This window comes from Zea mays, chromosome 8 (assembly GCF_902167145.1).
Source record: "Zea mays cultivar B73 chromosome 8, Zm-B73-REFERENCE-NAM-5.0, whole genome shotgun sequence".
NCBI classification, from domain to species: Eukaryota; Viridiplantae; Streptophyta; class Magnoliopsida; order Poales; family Poaceae; genus Zea; species Zea mays.
Genome location: NC_050103.1, coordinates 165,019,883 through 165,034,597, shown reverse-complemented (window position 1 = coordinate 165,034,597; position 14,715 = coordinate 165,019,883). Strand labels below are relative to the sequence as shown.

At 50.8% G+C, this 14,715-nt stretch overlaps 1 non-coding gene across 1 annotated transcript; it reads left to right on the top strand.

Moving 5' to 3' along the window:
* Positions 1-1,460: 1,460 nt before the first annotated feature.
* LOC111590022 (small nucleolar RNA Z247) lies at positions 1,461-1,604 on the top strand. Its single transcript, XR_004852317.1, has one exon. It is a non-coding gene; the product is annotated as a small nucleolar RNA Z247 (small nucleolar RNA).
* Positions 1,605-14,715: the final 13,111 nt, after the last annotated feature.

Sequence of the window (14,715 nt, the reverse complement as noted above, 5' to 3'; positions counted from 1 at the left end):
AATTGCCCAACACAAATAGTTGGACTAACTAGTTTGCTCTAGTCTATAAGTTCTACAGGTGCCAAAGGTTTACAATAAGCCAGTAAAAAGACCAAGAAAGGGGTCAAACAAAGAGAGCAAAAGACATCCCAAAAGGCACCCTGGTCTGGCGCACCGGACTGTCCGGTGTGCCACCAGACAGTGTCCGGTGCACCAGGGCACCCGACGCTGAACTCGCTACCTTCGGAAAAATCAGAGGGCGCTCCGCTATAATTCACCGGACTGTCCGGTGAAGCACCGGACAGTGTCCGGTGTCACACCGGACTGTCCGGTGTACCAGCGGAGCAACGGCTACTTCGCGCGCAACGGTCGACTGCAACCTCATTCAATGCGCTACAGTGCGCGCCAGAGTCAGAGCACGCGCAGTTGGCGCACCGGACAGTCTACAGGACCTGTCCGGTGCACCACCGGACAGCCCAGAGGCCCCACAAGTCAGAGCTCCAACGGTCGAACTCCAACGGTCTGCTGACGTGGCTGGCGCACCAGACAGTGTCCGGTGGCGCACCGGACTGTCCGGTGCGCCATGCGACAGCAGCCTACCAACGACCATATTTTGGTGGTTGGGGCTATAAATACCCCAACCACCCCACATTCAATGGCATCCAAGTTTCCCACCTTCAACACATTACAAGAGCTATAGCATTCAATTCTAGACACTCCAAAGAGATCAAATCCTCTCCCAAGTCTGGAATCACTCCAAATCAAATAGTGACTAGAGAGAGCGACATTTATGTTCATTTGAGCTCTTGCGCTTGGATCGCTTCTTTTCTTTGTCATTCTTCTTGTGATCAAACTCAATTGTAACCAAGGCAAGAGACACCAATTGTGTGGTGGTCCTTGCGGGAAATTTGTGTTCCGTTTGATTGAGAAGAGAAGCTCACTCGGTCTAAGTGACCGTTTGAGAGGAGGAAAGGGTTGAAAGAGACCCGGTCTTTGTGACCACCTCAACGGGGAGTAGGTTTGCAAGAACTGAACCTCGGTAAAACAAATCATCGTGTCTCGCTCTTTATTTGCTCACGATTTGTTTTTGCACCCTCTCTCTCGGACTTATTCTTATTCCTAACCCGGCTTGTAGTTGTGCTTAAGTTTATAAATTTCAGATTCGCCCTATTCACCCCCCCTCTAGGCGACTTTCAGTCACCAATCCTAACCCAGCGTTTGAGGTGTGGTATGCTCGGGATCAACAGACCCTCTGGCTCATCCTCTCAAGTGCGGGGAAGGAAGTTCAGCCGCAGATCATCACTGCAGAGACAGTGGAACAAGCATGGTCGATCGTGGAGAAAATGTTCTCCATGCATACCCGCGTCAAGACAATGAACGTGAGGCTTGCCCTCACCACTACGAAGAAAGGTAACATGCCGATCACAGATTATGTTGCCAAGATGAAAGGATTTGCAGACGAGATGGCTGCTGTCGGCAAAGCTCCAGACGATGAAGAACTGGCGGCGCACATCTGTAATGGTCTTGATGTCGATTACAATTATGTGGTGACATCAGTCACTGCTAGGACTAGGACCGATCCCAACTCGATCCTTGAGCTTATGCCCAACTGCTCAGTTTTGAGACCAGGTTGGAGCTGCAAGAAGGCGGCTCTGATGCTCACGTGGCAAATCGTGGGCGTGGCAACGACAACCGTGTCTCGGGCACTACCTGTGGTCGTGGTCAGTGTGGGTGCGGCCAGGTGCGTGGCCGAGGAAGTGGCGCGCCGAAGCAACACAATGGAGGGCGACAACCACGACCCGATGCGGCGAGTGGGTCTGATGATGTGCCGCTCTGTCAGATCTGTTTCAAAACAGGTTACAAGGTGGCCCGGTGCTAGCATCGTTTTGATGAAAACTATGTCCCAGAAGAGCGCCATGTCAACGCCGCCATCACCATGAACGCGTACAATGTCGACACCGACTGGTACACCGACACGGGAGCAACAGATCATATCACAAGTGATCTGAACAAGTTGACGATGAGGGAGAAGTATCATAGAAATGACTAGATTCACATTGTGTCTGGTTCAGGTATGGAAATCAAATACTTTGGTCGTACTACTATTCCAACTCAATTATGTAGTTTACATCTAAACAATGTCCTTCATGTCCCTAAAGCTACAAAAAATCTAGTCTTTGTTCATTGCCTTGCTAAAGATAAATCTGCCTTTATTGAGTTTCATCCTGATTTTTTCTTATCAAAGATCAGGCTACGAGGAAAACGATTCTTAAGGGGCCATGTCATCGTGGACTGTATCCCCTTCCTGTCGATCCTTAAGTCAAGAAGGCGAATGCTGTTGACAAGCCAACCGTGTCTAGATGGCATAATCGTCTAGGCCATCCCTCGCTTCCCATTGTTACCAAAGTCATAGACATCAATAATCTCTCTTGTTCCTCTGTGACCAATAAGAAATCAGTTTGTGATGCTTGCCAGCAAGCAAAAAGTTATCAACTAATTACCTTACAGTAGATCTGTTACCTCAACTAGTTTTCCTTTGGAACTTGTTCATTCAGATGTTTGGGGTCCTGCGGTTGAATCTATTGGTAGGAAACACTACTATGTTAGCTTTGTTGATGACTTCAGTCGGTTTACGTGGATTTATTTCCTTAAGTATAAACTTGAAGTTTTCCAAAAGTTCCATGAATTCCAAAAAATGGTTGAGCGACAATTTGATAGAAATTTTTTGCTATGCAAACCGATTGGGGCGGGGAATATAAAAAATTAAATAGCTTTTTCTCACAAGTTGGCATCATTCATCATGTATCATGTCCCCATGCACATCAACAAAACGGGGTCATTGAGCGTAAGCATCGTCACATAGTTGAAGTTGGGTTATCTCTTCTAGCTCATGCTTCAATGCCACTGAAATTTTGGGATGAAGCCTTTATGGATACCACGTTTCTTATTAATCGTTTGCCTAGCAAAGTCATTGATAATAATACACCTTTTGAACGATTACTCCAACAAAAACTGGAGTACTCTTCTCTCCGTATCTTTGGTTGTGCATGTTGGCCCAACCTTCGACCCTACAATCGCCATAAACTTGAACTTCGTTCCAAGCAGTGTGCCTTTCTTGGTTACAGTAACCTTCACAAGGGTTACAAGTGTCTTGATATTCAATCCGTCCGAGTATATATTTCTAGAGATGTAATATTTGATGAAGAAGTTTTTCCCTTTTCTACTTCTCACTCCAACGCTGGTGCCCGCCTTCGTGCAAAAATTTCCCTTCTCCCACTCGGCCTTGTGCATTCTCTCGAGACGGAACGGTTAGTTGATCACGTGTTTGATTCCATTAACAAACTACTAATGGTGAGCATGCAGCATATGATCACAGGGGAGCTCCTTGCCTCCCAACACAGAATCTGAAGAAGATCTGGCGTCCACTCCTGTTGGTGCTGCAGGAGACACTATCACATCTGTTGTCTTGGGGGCATCCCAGGTGGATGCTATACGCACTGATACACCGTCGAATGTCACAGGCACGGGGGGAACAGAAGCTGACAACTCTACTACTACGGATGGATCCTCGCCTGCACCAGAAGATGGATCCTCTGCGGCTGCAACAGAGACTCCTACACCACATGGACCACAAACTCGACTTCGTGACGACATTCACAAGCCTAAAATCTATACAGATGGTACGATCAGGTATGGATGTTTCACAGCCTCTGGTGAACCATAGTCTCTTGATGAAGCACTGAACAGTAAAGATTGGAAACTAGCTATGGATGCAGAATATGATGCCCTAATTAATAATAAAACTTAGCATTTAGTCCCACCAAAGAGAGGTATCAATGCCATTGACTGTAAATGGGTATATAAAGTCAAACGAAAATCTGTTGGGAGTTTGGATAGAGCCAGGTTGGTAGCAAAGTGGTTTAGACAACGTTGTGGTATTGATTATGAAGACACTTTCAGCCCAGTCGTAAAACCAGCCACTATCAGAACTATCTTATATGTTGTTGTCTCTAGAGGATGGAGTTTACGCCAATTAGATATTCAAAATGCTTTTCTTCATGCGGTACCTAGAAGAAGATGTGTATATGAAACAACCACCTGGTTATGAGGACAAGTCAAAGAATGGGTATATCTGCAAACTTGATAAGGCTTTATATGGGCTTAAACAGGCACCAAGGGCGTGGTATTCACGGCTGAGTAATAAGTTGTGCCAGTTGGGCTTTAAAGCATCAAAGACCGATACATCTCTGTTTTATTATCATAAAGGTTCTGTCACTATATATATATTCTAATTTATGTTGATGACATAACTGTTGCTAGCTCTGCTCAAGAAGCCACAACATGCCTGTTACAGGATTTGAGGAAGGAGTTTGCACTCAAGGATCTTGGGGATTTACACTTTTTCTTGGTATAGAGGTAAAGAAGATAAATAATGGAATTCTGCTAACACAAGGAAAATATGCTAAAGATGTGTTGCATCGTGCCAATATGATGGAGTGCAAACTGGTTAGCTCACCGTTGTCCACCTCATACAAAATATCTGCTCACGAAGGTGATCCTCTTGGTCCCAAAGATGCTATGGCTTACAGGAGCATTGTAGGAGGCTTGAAATATTTGACCTTGACTCGGCCAGATATTTATTTTGTTGTGAATAAGGTTTGCTAATATTTACATGCACCTACTACTGTTCACTGGGCTGCAGTAAAGAGAATACTAAGGTATCTCAAACATACTATGGAGATTGGACTTAAAAATTGTAAGTCACCCTCTCTTCTTGTAAGTGCCTTTTCAGATGCAGACTGGGCAGGAGATCAATATGACATGCGATCGACTGGAGGATTTGTTGTGTTCTTAGGATCTAATCTTATTTCTTGGAGTGCCAGGAAGCAATCTACAGTATCAAGATCAAGCAGAGAAGCTGAATACAAAGCAGTTGCTAATGCCACCGCTGAGGTAATGTGGATACAAACTCTGCTATATGAGTTGGGCATTCAGGCACCGAAAAAGGCAAAAATATGGTGTGACAATATGGGAGCTAAGTACCTATCAGCAAATCAGGTCTTTCATGCTAGAACAAAGCATATTGAGGTAGATTATCATTTTGTTCGTGAACGACTAGCAAGAAGGCTATTTGGTATTGAATATATTTCTACAAAAGATCAAGTTGCATATGGTTTTACTAAACCGTTGGCTATGCATAACTTGGAGATGTTTAAGAACAATCTCAACTTAGGAAGTTTCAATTGAGGGGGAGTGTTAGAACACAAAGTATGTATACTGTGACAGTTTTGTATATGTAAACGTGCACACCAAAGATAGAAGAGGCCAGGAGATATGGTAGTTAGCGTAGTAAAGGAAAGAGATTAGCTGGTTCTATTTTATCTCCTTAATTATCTCCTAGCCATTTATCTAGGTGCTACACCTCCCCTATATGTAAGCATGGCTAGGGTTTTTCCAGCCATCAAACAAATCAACACGCAACACGTCTGTTACGGTGTTTCTCTCCTTCCAAGCGCCTCTGAATCTCTCATAGTGATGTCCCTGGTGCTGACGCTCGTTGCGTGCAGGCCGGCGTCCACGAGCCGAGGCGCAAGCGCGAGCACCCTCTTGACCATGTCGTAGAACGCCGGTGACAGGTAGCCCCTAAAGGAGAACAGAAAGTCGTCGGGTTGGAGATGAGCCAGTAGCGGATGGAGCCGATGAGGTACCCCGAGGCAGAGGTCATCTGGATCAGGATGTAGCGCAGTGCATCACGGGAATGGGGGTGTGGTGACGCACGTCGCGGCTAATCCAAGGAAGCAGTTCAGGTGCGTGCCGCGGCTTCCTATCGGCGGCAAGGGCATGACGGGAAGAACACAACCAGAAATGACGATTAGGAGAGGTGATGCCACATATTCAAAATGGCATTATTATAGTGCCAGTATGGCAATTGCTATCTTGTGGATGCCCAATAGTCTTAAGCTCGACGAAGTCGATGCTAAATATGCAAAAATCTGTTTTTCGAGAGTTGTTTACCATTTCACTTCTTGCAAACGGCAAAACATATGGAGACATCTGTCGACACTCCTTTAAACACAAGGAATCCTCATGTATTATTCGGGGGCTACATCTAACAGATGCGCTCGCGCGCAGCGAGGGGTTCAATTTATCAAAAGACAACCTCCGCATGACCAGAAGTGGTCCCACAAAGGCTCGGGGTTGCGGTTGGGGTACCTGGAACAAGCCCATAACCCCTTCTCTAGCTCATCACACCAAGTTCCCCACCGAGCAAGCCTACGAGGCGGAGCAGACGACCAAGTCCCCCGTTGAGCAAGCCTGTGAGGCGGAGCGGGCGACCAAGTCCCTCACTGAGCAAGTCTGCGAGACGGGACGGGCGACCAAGTCCCGTGCCGAGCAAGTCTACGAGGCTGGGTGGACGACCAAGTCATCCGTCGAGCAAGCCTGCGAGGCGGAGCGAGCGACTAAGTCCCTGAGAGAACCTAGAGGGGGGGTGAATAGGTGATCTTGTAAAACTTGAAACTTAATTCCACAAAACTCGATTAGGAGTTAGCTCAATAAAGCCAAGTGGCTAAAGAGGAGTTCTTGCAAGACACGATAACCACAAGAAGATCAATCACAGATGGACACAGTGGTTTATCCCGTGGTTCGGCCAAGTTCAACACTTGCCTACTCCACGTTGTGGCGTCCCAACGGACGAGGGTTGCAATCAACCCCTCTCAAGTGGTCCAAAGACCCACTTGAATACCACGGTGTTTTGCTTTGTTTACTTTATCCTGCTCGCGAGGAATCTCCACAACTTGTAGCCTCTCGCCCTTACACTTTGATGTTCACAAAGAAGCACAGAGTAAGGGAGGCATGAGCAACACACACAAGACACAAAATGAGAGCGACAATACGCACACAAGTCACAACACGAGCTCTCAACACAACTCAAAGAGTTCTCTACTCAAATGGAGCTCTAGTTGCTATCACAAAGAATCAAATGCGCGGAATTGAAGTCTTGGTGCTTAGGAATGCTTAGAGAATGCTTGGTGTACTCCTCCATGCGCCTAGGGGTCCCTTTTATAGCCCCAAGGCAGCTAGGAGCCATTGAGAGCATTCCAGGAAGGCAATTCTTGCTTTCTGTCGCCTGGCGCACCGGACAGTCCGGTGCACCACCGGACACTGTCCGGTGCGGATTTCTTTCCTTATTTGGCGAAGCCGACCGTTGGCGGTTCAGAGCCGTTGGCGCACCGGACACTGTCCGGTGCACACCGGATAGTCCGGTGCCCCTTCTGACCGTTGGCTCTGCCACGTGTCGCGCGCGGATTACGCGGCCGACCGTTGGCCGGGCCGACTGTTGGCTCACCGGATAGTCCGGTGCACCACCGGACAGTCCGGTGATTTATAGCCGTACACTGCCGTCGAAGTCCCAAGAGCAGCCAGTTCGCAGACGCCAACCTGGCGCACCGGACACTGTCCGGTGCACCACCGGACAGTCCGGTGCACCCAGACCGAACAGCCTTTTGGCTGTACACAGTCAACTTCTCCAAAATTGTTTCTCCTGTTTCTAGCACTTAGACACAATACATTAGTCTTCAAAACAATGTACTAAGTCTAGAAACATACCTTTAATCTTGATTTGCACTTCTTGAGTCCTTGGCACAATTTAACACTTAGGCACTTGTGTTGGACACTTAATCACCAAAATACTTAGAAATGGCCCAAAGGCACATTTCCCTTTCAATCTCCCCCTTTTTGGTGATTTATGCCAACACAATAAAAAGCAACTAAAAGAAGTGCAACATCAATGCAAATGGAAACTCGAATTTGTTTTGATTCAAATTTGGCATATTTGGATCATTCTTTGCCACCACTTGGTTTGTTTTTGCAAATCAAACTCAATTTCCTATCTCTAAGTCAAACACACTTGTTGAGACATAAAGATAGTTGTTCCAAGAGAAATTGATCAAAGATTTCAAAAACTCCCTCTTTTTCCCATAATCAACCATTCTCCCCATAAGAGGCCAACTTTTGACAAAAGAGACAATAAGAGATTTTTGACAAACTAAAAGCTCTATTCTAACATTTTCAAAATTCTCAAGTGGTAGCTGATCCATTTATTGCTTTGGCCTTATTTTCTCCCCCTTTGGCATCAAGCACCAAAACAGGATCAATCTTGGCCCTTTAACCCCATTGCCTCACCAAAATCTTCAACTAAGAGTAAAAAGGCAATAAGAGTATAAAGATGAACTTGGAATCAGTTACTCTCTCATCGGAGTGCAGTGGAAGTCTTGCATGGTCCAAGTCCACCTTTTCCCTTTCAAACCTCTTTTGAGACTAAATTAAGCAAACTCAAGCACACAGTTAGCCTCAAAGGGACAAGTTGTAGCACATCTCCCCCTAAATATGTGCATCACTTGCAAATGGACTTGTGAGGTCCGGGGAGTGCTTGTACAACTTGAGCACCATAAATAAACAACAAAATTCATTAAGGAACATGATCAAGGCATAAAACACATGTATGCTATAAATCAATCCAGGTTCCGCGAATCTAAGACATTTAGCTCACTACGCAGCCTGCAAAAGGTCGACTCATCTAGAGGCTTGGTAAAGATATGGGCTAGCTGGTTCTCGGTGCTAACATAAAACACTTCGATATCTCCCTTTTGCTGGTGGTCTCTCAAAAAGTGATGCCGGATGTCAATGTGCTTTGTGCGGCTATGTTCAAGTTACAAGTTACAAAAATTTTACATTATTTTATCGGAGTGATTACAAAAGTATAAGTTTGAAATATATGCTAGCTCAAACGACCATCCTTAATAAGAAGTATAGAAAAGTTACTTAGACTAATAAGAAGGTCGAGCCCACCGGCACTTAACACCATCAACAGCAGCACAAAACTATAACCTGAAAAAAACAATAGGGAATAAAACCATGAGTATGGAATTACTCAGCAAGACTTACCCGACTAAAGAAAAGACTCTCAAGGGTATGCTGGATTTAGGAATCAAGGAAAAGACTTTAGCATGAATCAACTTAGATACTTTTGCAGAAATAGCTTACTAAAGTGAGTCCTTACTTTCAATATTTTAACGCCAGATTAAATATTAATAGACTCTATTTGCATCTGGTCTAATTTCACCATCTCATCCATACAACATCATTTTTATTCATGCGGTTCACATCCTGACTTAGGTTGTAGGTCGGAGATCAAGTCTCCACTCTCCGGGGATATAACAGCGATCCGAATCGATTTACTCAGCTGAGGATATCTAACCACACGACATATGTTTCTTGTAACTCTTGCATATGTCTACCATTCCCACGGATCCTCCACTGCATGAACAGGTCTGCGCCACCCGAGAGCACACCACCCCTTTTAGGCGGTCCATTGCCAGGAGGGTACGTGCCACTCTCGCCATCTCTCCCACCTGTCCTTGTCCCAAAGACCTCAGACGGCTATGCATGTGCACCAGATAACTTAACAGGATCTGTCCGATTGCCCCAAGGACATCGGATAAACCACTTACAACCAGAACCGCGGGATTAAGTAACACAAATCACACACACCAATATTTTTGCAGCGGAAATCTTATTACCAAATTTTACAAGTTACAAAAATTTTACATTATTTTATCGGAGTGATTACAAAAGTATAAGTTTGAAATATATGCTAGCTCAAACGACCATCCTTAATAAGAAGTATAGAAAAGTTACTTAGACTAATAAGAATGCCGAGCCCACCGGCACTTAACACCATCAACAGCAGCACAAAACTATAACCTACAAAACAATAGGGAATAAAACCCTGAGTATGGAATTACTCAGCAAGACTTACCCGACTAAAGAAAAGACTCTCAAGGGTATGCTGGATTTAGGAATCAAGGAAAAGGCTTTAGCAAGAATCAACTTATATACTTTTGCAGAAATAGCTTACTAAAGTGAGTCCTTACTTTCAATATTTTAACGCCAGATTAAATATTAATAGACTCTATTTGCATCTGGTCTAATTTCACCATCTCATCCATACAACATCATTTTTATTCATGAGGTTCACATCCTGACTTAGGTTGTAGGTCGGAGATCAAGTCTCCACTCTCCGGGGATATATCGGCGATCCGAATCGATTTACTCAGCTGAGGATCTCTAACCACACGACATATGTTTCTCGTAACTCTTGCATATGTCTACCATTCCCACGGATCCTCCACTGCATGAACAGGTCCGCGCCACCCGAGAGCACACCACCTCTTTTAGGCGGTCCGTTGCTAGGAGGGTACGTGCCACTCTCGCCATCTCTCCACTCCCAGTGCGCGATTGTCTTTTCATGCATGGAATAGCCGGGTTCAAGCTTACCCTGTCCCATATCCAGGGCATGTGGCTAGTTGTCGGCGTTTCGAGACCGAGGGGTCCCTGGGCCAACGAGTGAATGTCGCCGCGTGCCCCAGCCCAGATGGGTCGGCGCGAGGCCGAGCGCGAAGGGGCGAAGTGAGGTGGTCGGAGATGGGCGTGAGAGAGGTGGAAATCCCGCGGCCTTCGTGTTCGTCCCGCGCCCAGGTCGGGTGCGCTTGCAGTAGGGGGTTACAAGCGTCCACGCGGGTGAGGAAGCGAGCGGCCTCACGCGAGCGCCTGTCTCGTCCTCGTCCCCGCGCGGCCAACCTTCTGTAAGAGGGCCCTGGTCCTTCCTTTTATAGGCGTAAGGAGAGGATCCAGGTGTACAATGGGGGGTGTAGCAGAGTGCTACGTGTCTAGCGGAGGAGAGCTAGCGCCCTAAGTACATGCCGTTGTGGCAGCCGGAGAGGTTTTGACACCCGGTTCGTGTGGTGTCGTGGCCATCGGAGGAGCGCTGGAGCTTGGCGGAAGGACAGCTGTCGGGGCTGTCGAGTCCTTGCTGACGTCTTCTTGCTTCCATAAGGGGGCCGAGAGCCGCCGTCGTCAGGGAGCGTGCGGGGCGCCATCATTGCCTATCTGGCGGAGCGAGCCAGATGGGACGCCGGTCTTGTTCCCCGTAGCCTGAGTCAGCTTGGGGTAGGGTAATGATGGCGCCTCCCGTTGACGTGGTCGGCCGCGCCCTAGGTTGGGCGATGTGGAGGCTCCTCCGAGGTCGAGGTCGAGTCCGTCTTCCGTGGCCAAGGTCGAGTCCGAGCCCCTGGGTCGGGCGAGGCGGAGACCGTTGGCTGAGGCCAGGGCTGAGTCCGAGCCCTGGGGTCGGGCGAAGCGGAGTTCGTCGTCTTCTAGGGCTGAGCCCAAGTCCGAGCCCTGGGTCGGGCGGAGCGGAGTTCGTCGTCTTCTGGGGCTGAGCCCAAGTCCGAGCCCTGAGTCGGGCGGAGCGGAGTTCACCGTCTTCCGGGGCTTAGCCCGAGTCCGAGCCCTGGGTCGAGCGGACCGGAGTTTGCCGTCTTCCGGGGCTTAGCCCGAGTCCGAGCCCTGGGTCGGGCGGAGCGGAGTTCGCCGTCTTCCGGGGCTTAACCCGAGTCCGAGCCCTGGGTCGGGCGGAGCGGAGTTCGCTATGGTGCCTGCGGCCGGGCCTAACTGCCTGTCAGCCTCACTCTGTCAAGTGGCACCACAGTCGGAGCGGCGCAGGCGGCGCTGTCTTTCTGTCAGGCCGGTCAGTGGAGCGGCGAAGTGACGGCGGTCACTTCGGCTCTGTCGACTGAAGGGCGCGCGTCAGGATAAAGGTGTCAGGCCACCTTTGCATTAAATGCTCCTGCGATTTGGTCGGTCGGCGCGACGATTTGGTCAGGTTGCTTCTTGGCGAAGACAGGGCCTCGGGCGAGCCGGAAATATGTTCGCCGCTGGAGGGGGGCCTTGGGCGAGGCGGAGATCCTCCGGGGTCGGCTGCCGTTGTCCGAGGCTAGGCTCGGGCGAGGCGTGATCGAGTCCCTCGAATGGACCGATCCCTGACTTAATCGCACCCATCAGGCCTTTGCAGCTTTATGCTGATGGGGGTTACCAGCTGAGAATTAGGAGCCTTGAGGGTACCCCTAATTATGGTCCCCGACAGTAGCCCCCGAGCCTCGAAGGGAGTGTTAGCACTCGCTTGGAGGCTTTCGTCGCACTTTTTTGCAAGGGGACCAGCCTTTCTCGGTTGCGTTTTGTTCCGGTGGGTGCGCGCGAGCGCACCCACCGGGTGTAGCCCCCGAGGCCTCGAAGGAGTGGTTTGACTCCTCCGAGGTCTTAATGCCTCGCGTAATGCTTCGGCTGGTCTGGTCGTTCCCTCATGTGAGCTGGCCGTAGCCCGGGTGTACGGTCGGGTCCCAAGTTCTTGGGCTGGTATGTTGACGCTGTCAACGGTTTGGCCGGAGCCGGGTTTGCGAGAGCAGCCCCCGAGCCTCTGCACAGGGCGAGAGGGCGATCAGGGACAAACTCGACTTTTTTACATACGCCCCTGCGTCGCCTTTCCGCAAGGAGGAGGGGGGAAAGCGCCATGTTGCCCCCGGTGGGCACCGAACACGGTGTCTCTGGTGGGCGGGTAATCCGAGCGGACGTCCGTGCCCCATTCGCTAGGGGTCGGCTAGAGGCCCAGAGGCGCGCCCAAAAGTACCTGCGAGTGATCTGCCGGACCCGGTCCCCTGTCGACGGGGTCCGAGGGCTCGATGCCTCCCTCTGATGGGATTCCGTTACAAGATCGTTCCCGCTGGTCTCAGAAATGTCCTAGGGTACCTCGGGAGCGTAGCCCGAGCCTTGGTTATGTATCGAACGTACCCATGGTCATCCCTCGCTCTGTGTCTGAGGCGGTTGTGAACCCTTCGGGGGCCAGCCTTCGAACCCCTGATCAGTAGTGGGCGTGGAGCCCGAGTAGCCTGAGGCGGCCGTTGAACCCTTCCGAGGGGCCGGCCTTCGAACCTCTGACCAGTAGTGGGTGTGGAGCCCACGTGCTCTGAGGCGGCTGTTGAACCCTTCCGAGGGGCCAGCCTTCGAACCTCTGATCAGTAGGGAGGCTCGGAGCCTGGTTCCTTCACGGAGAAGGATCCTTTTCGGGGTATCCCCCTTTCCCGGTCCCTGTTGTAAGAGAGAGAAAGAGGAAAAAGGAAAAGGATACGAAATTGAACGACGCGGCGTACCTTTTTTGGCGCGGTCATTATGGCGAAGGCGAAACGTCGCTCGCTTCCCCCACCAGAGGCGCCGCCTTTCCCGCCGTGGAGTTGATGCGACGGGGCGTGCGGTTCGCGGGGCGGCCGTTGCGCGTGCGCGAGCTGTTCGAGGAACGACCGTTTCGCCTTGGGTTTTTTGAATCCCGCGGCGGGTCCGGACGAAACGTTGAACGGGTCTCGTCCTGGCCTTTATATACTCGGAGGAGGGTCTGGCGACGGTTCCTTGCTCCGCTTCTCGCCTCCCCCCTTAGGTTTTCGCAACCCGAGAGGTTTAGCCAGAGAAAAAGGAAACCGCTTCCCCAGTTCTCTCCGCCGCCATCCCCTTTTGCTCGGTGATGGCCGACCGGGTGACCATCATCCCGCCGCGCGATCCATGGCCTTTCTCCACGGTCACGGCGGGTGATCTGGAGGATCTTGTTGCTGAGGGTTTACTTCACCCTCTCTCTGATGAGAGGCGACCGGAGTGGATTCCCCCTGCGAGCGGAGCCGCTCCATCCCCGCCACCGGGGTACGTCGTGAGCTTTGTCTCCTTTCATGAGCGGGGGTTCGGTGTGCCGGCGAGCCGCTTTATGCGGGCGATCCTGCACCACTATGGGGTGGAGTTGCACAACCTCAGCCCCAACTCCATCTCGCAACCCACCATCTTCGTAGCGGTGTGCGAAGGGTATTTGGGGATTGCCCCCCACTGGGACTTGTGGACTCATCTCTTTTCCGCGGAGCTTTTTGCTTCGCCGACGGGGGAGAGAAAGGTCCGCGCGGTAGTGTGGGCCGGTGGCTGCATCCTCCAGCTAAGGCAGTCGCGAGCGTTGCTGTACATTCCCGCCATCCTTGCGTCCTCAAATAAAGGGTGGCAGCGCCGGTGGTTCTACCTCCGGAATGACGGCGAGCTGCTCCCGTCGTTTTCCCAGCGAGTGGTCACCGTCGCCGCCGATGCTTGGCGCCATGGGACCCCGCACGAAAGACAGAAGAACCTCGAGCCCCTTCTCAAGGCCTTGGAGGCGTTGCGGAAAGGGGGACTCACCGCCGCGGGAGTGATTGCCGCCATCCACCGCCGGAGGGTGCCTCCCTTGGCGGAGCGACGGTTGCCGCTTTGGGAGATGACGCCGGAGGCTGACTTGGAGGGCTCGCGGATGTCCTCGGATCCTCTTCCCTTCGACGTTCTCCACGGGCTGGTGGTCGTCGCGTCGGGAAAACCAGACACCAGCGCCTTCTCCCAGCCCTTAATGCGCCCCGACCAAGGGTGCGTGACCCTGGTGAGTGTCCGCTCCCTCCTTCTCCTTGCGCCGGGTTGCCCTTGATTCTTACGGTCGGGATTCCCATCTGTCTCTAGGAGGTAGGGTGGCACAAGCCTTCCCTGCCACGGGTCCCGGAGGATGCGGTGGACCGAGCAGCGCGGCGGGTTGCCGCGGAGGAGAAGAAGAAGAAGGACGCAGAGAAGGCCCAGGCCCGCGAGCGGATGCGGGTCCGAGACGCCTTGGAAAAGCTCCGTCGTCGGCAGGAGAGGGAGGGGCTCCCGAGGGAGCCATCGCCGGAAACGCCTGACGACGACGATGATGATGAAGATGATGGCGAGGATGACGACATGGCTGCCCGCCTCGGCTTCAGCCCAGGTTTGAGGCTAGGCCAGGAGTCATCGAGCCAGCCCCCGAGTGGGCTGGCA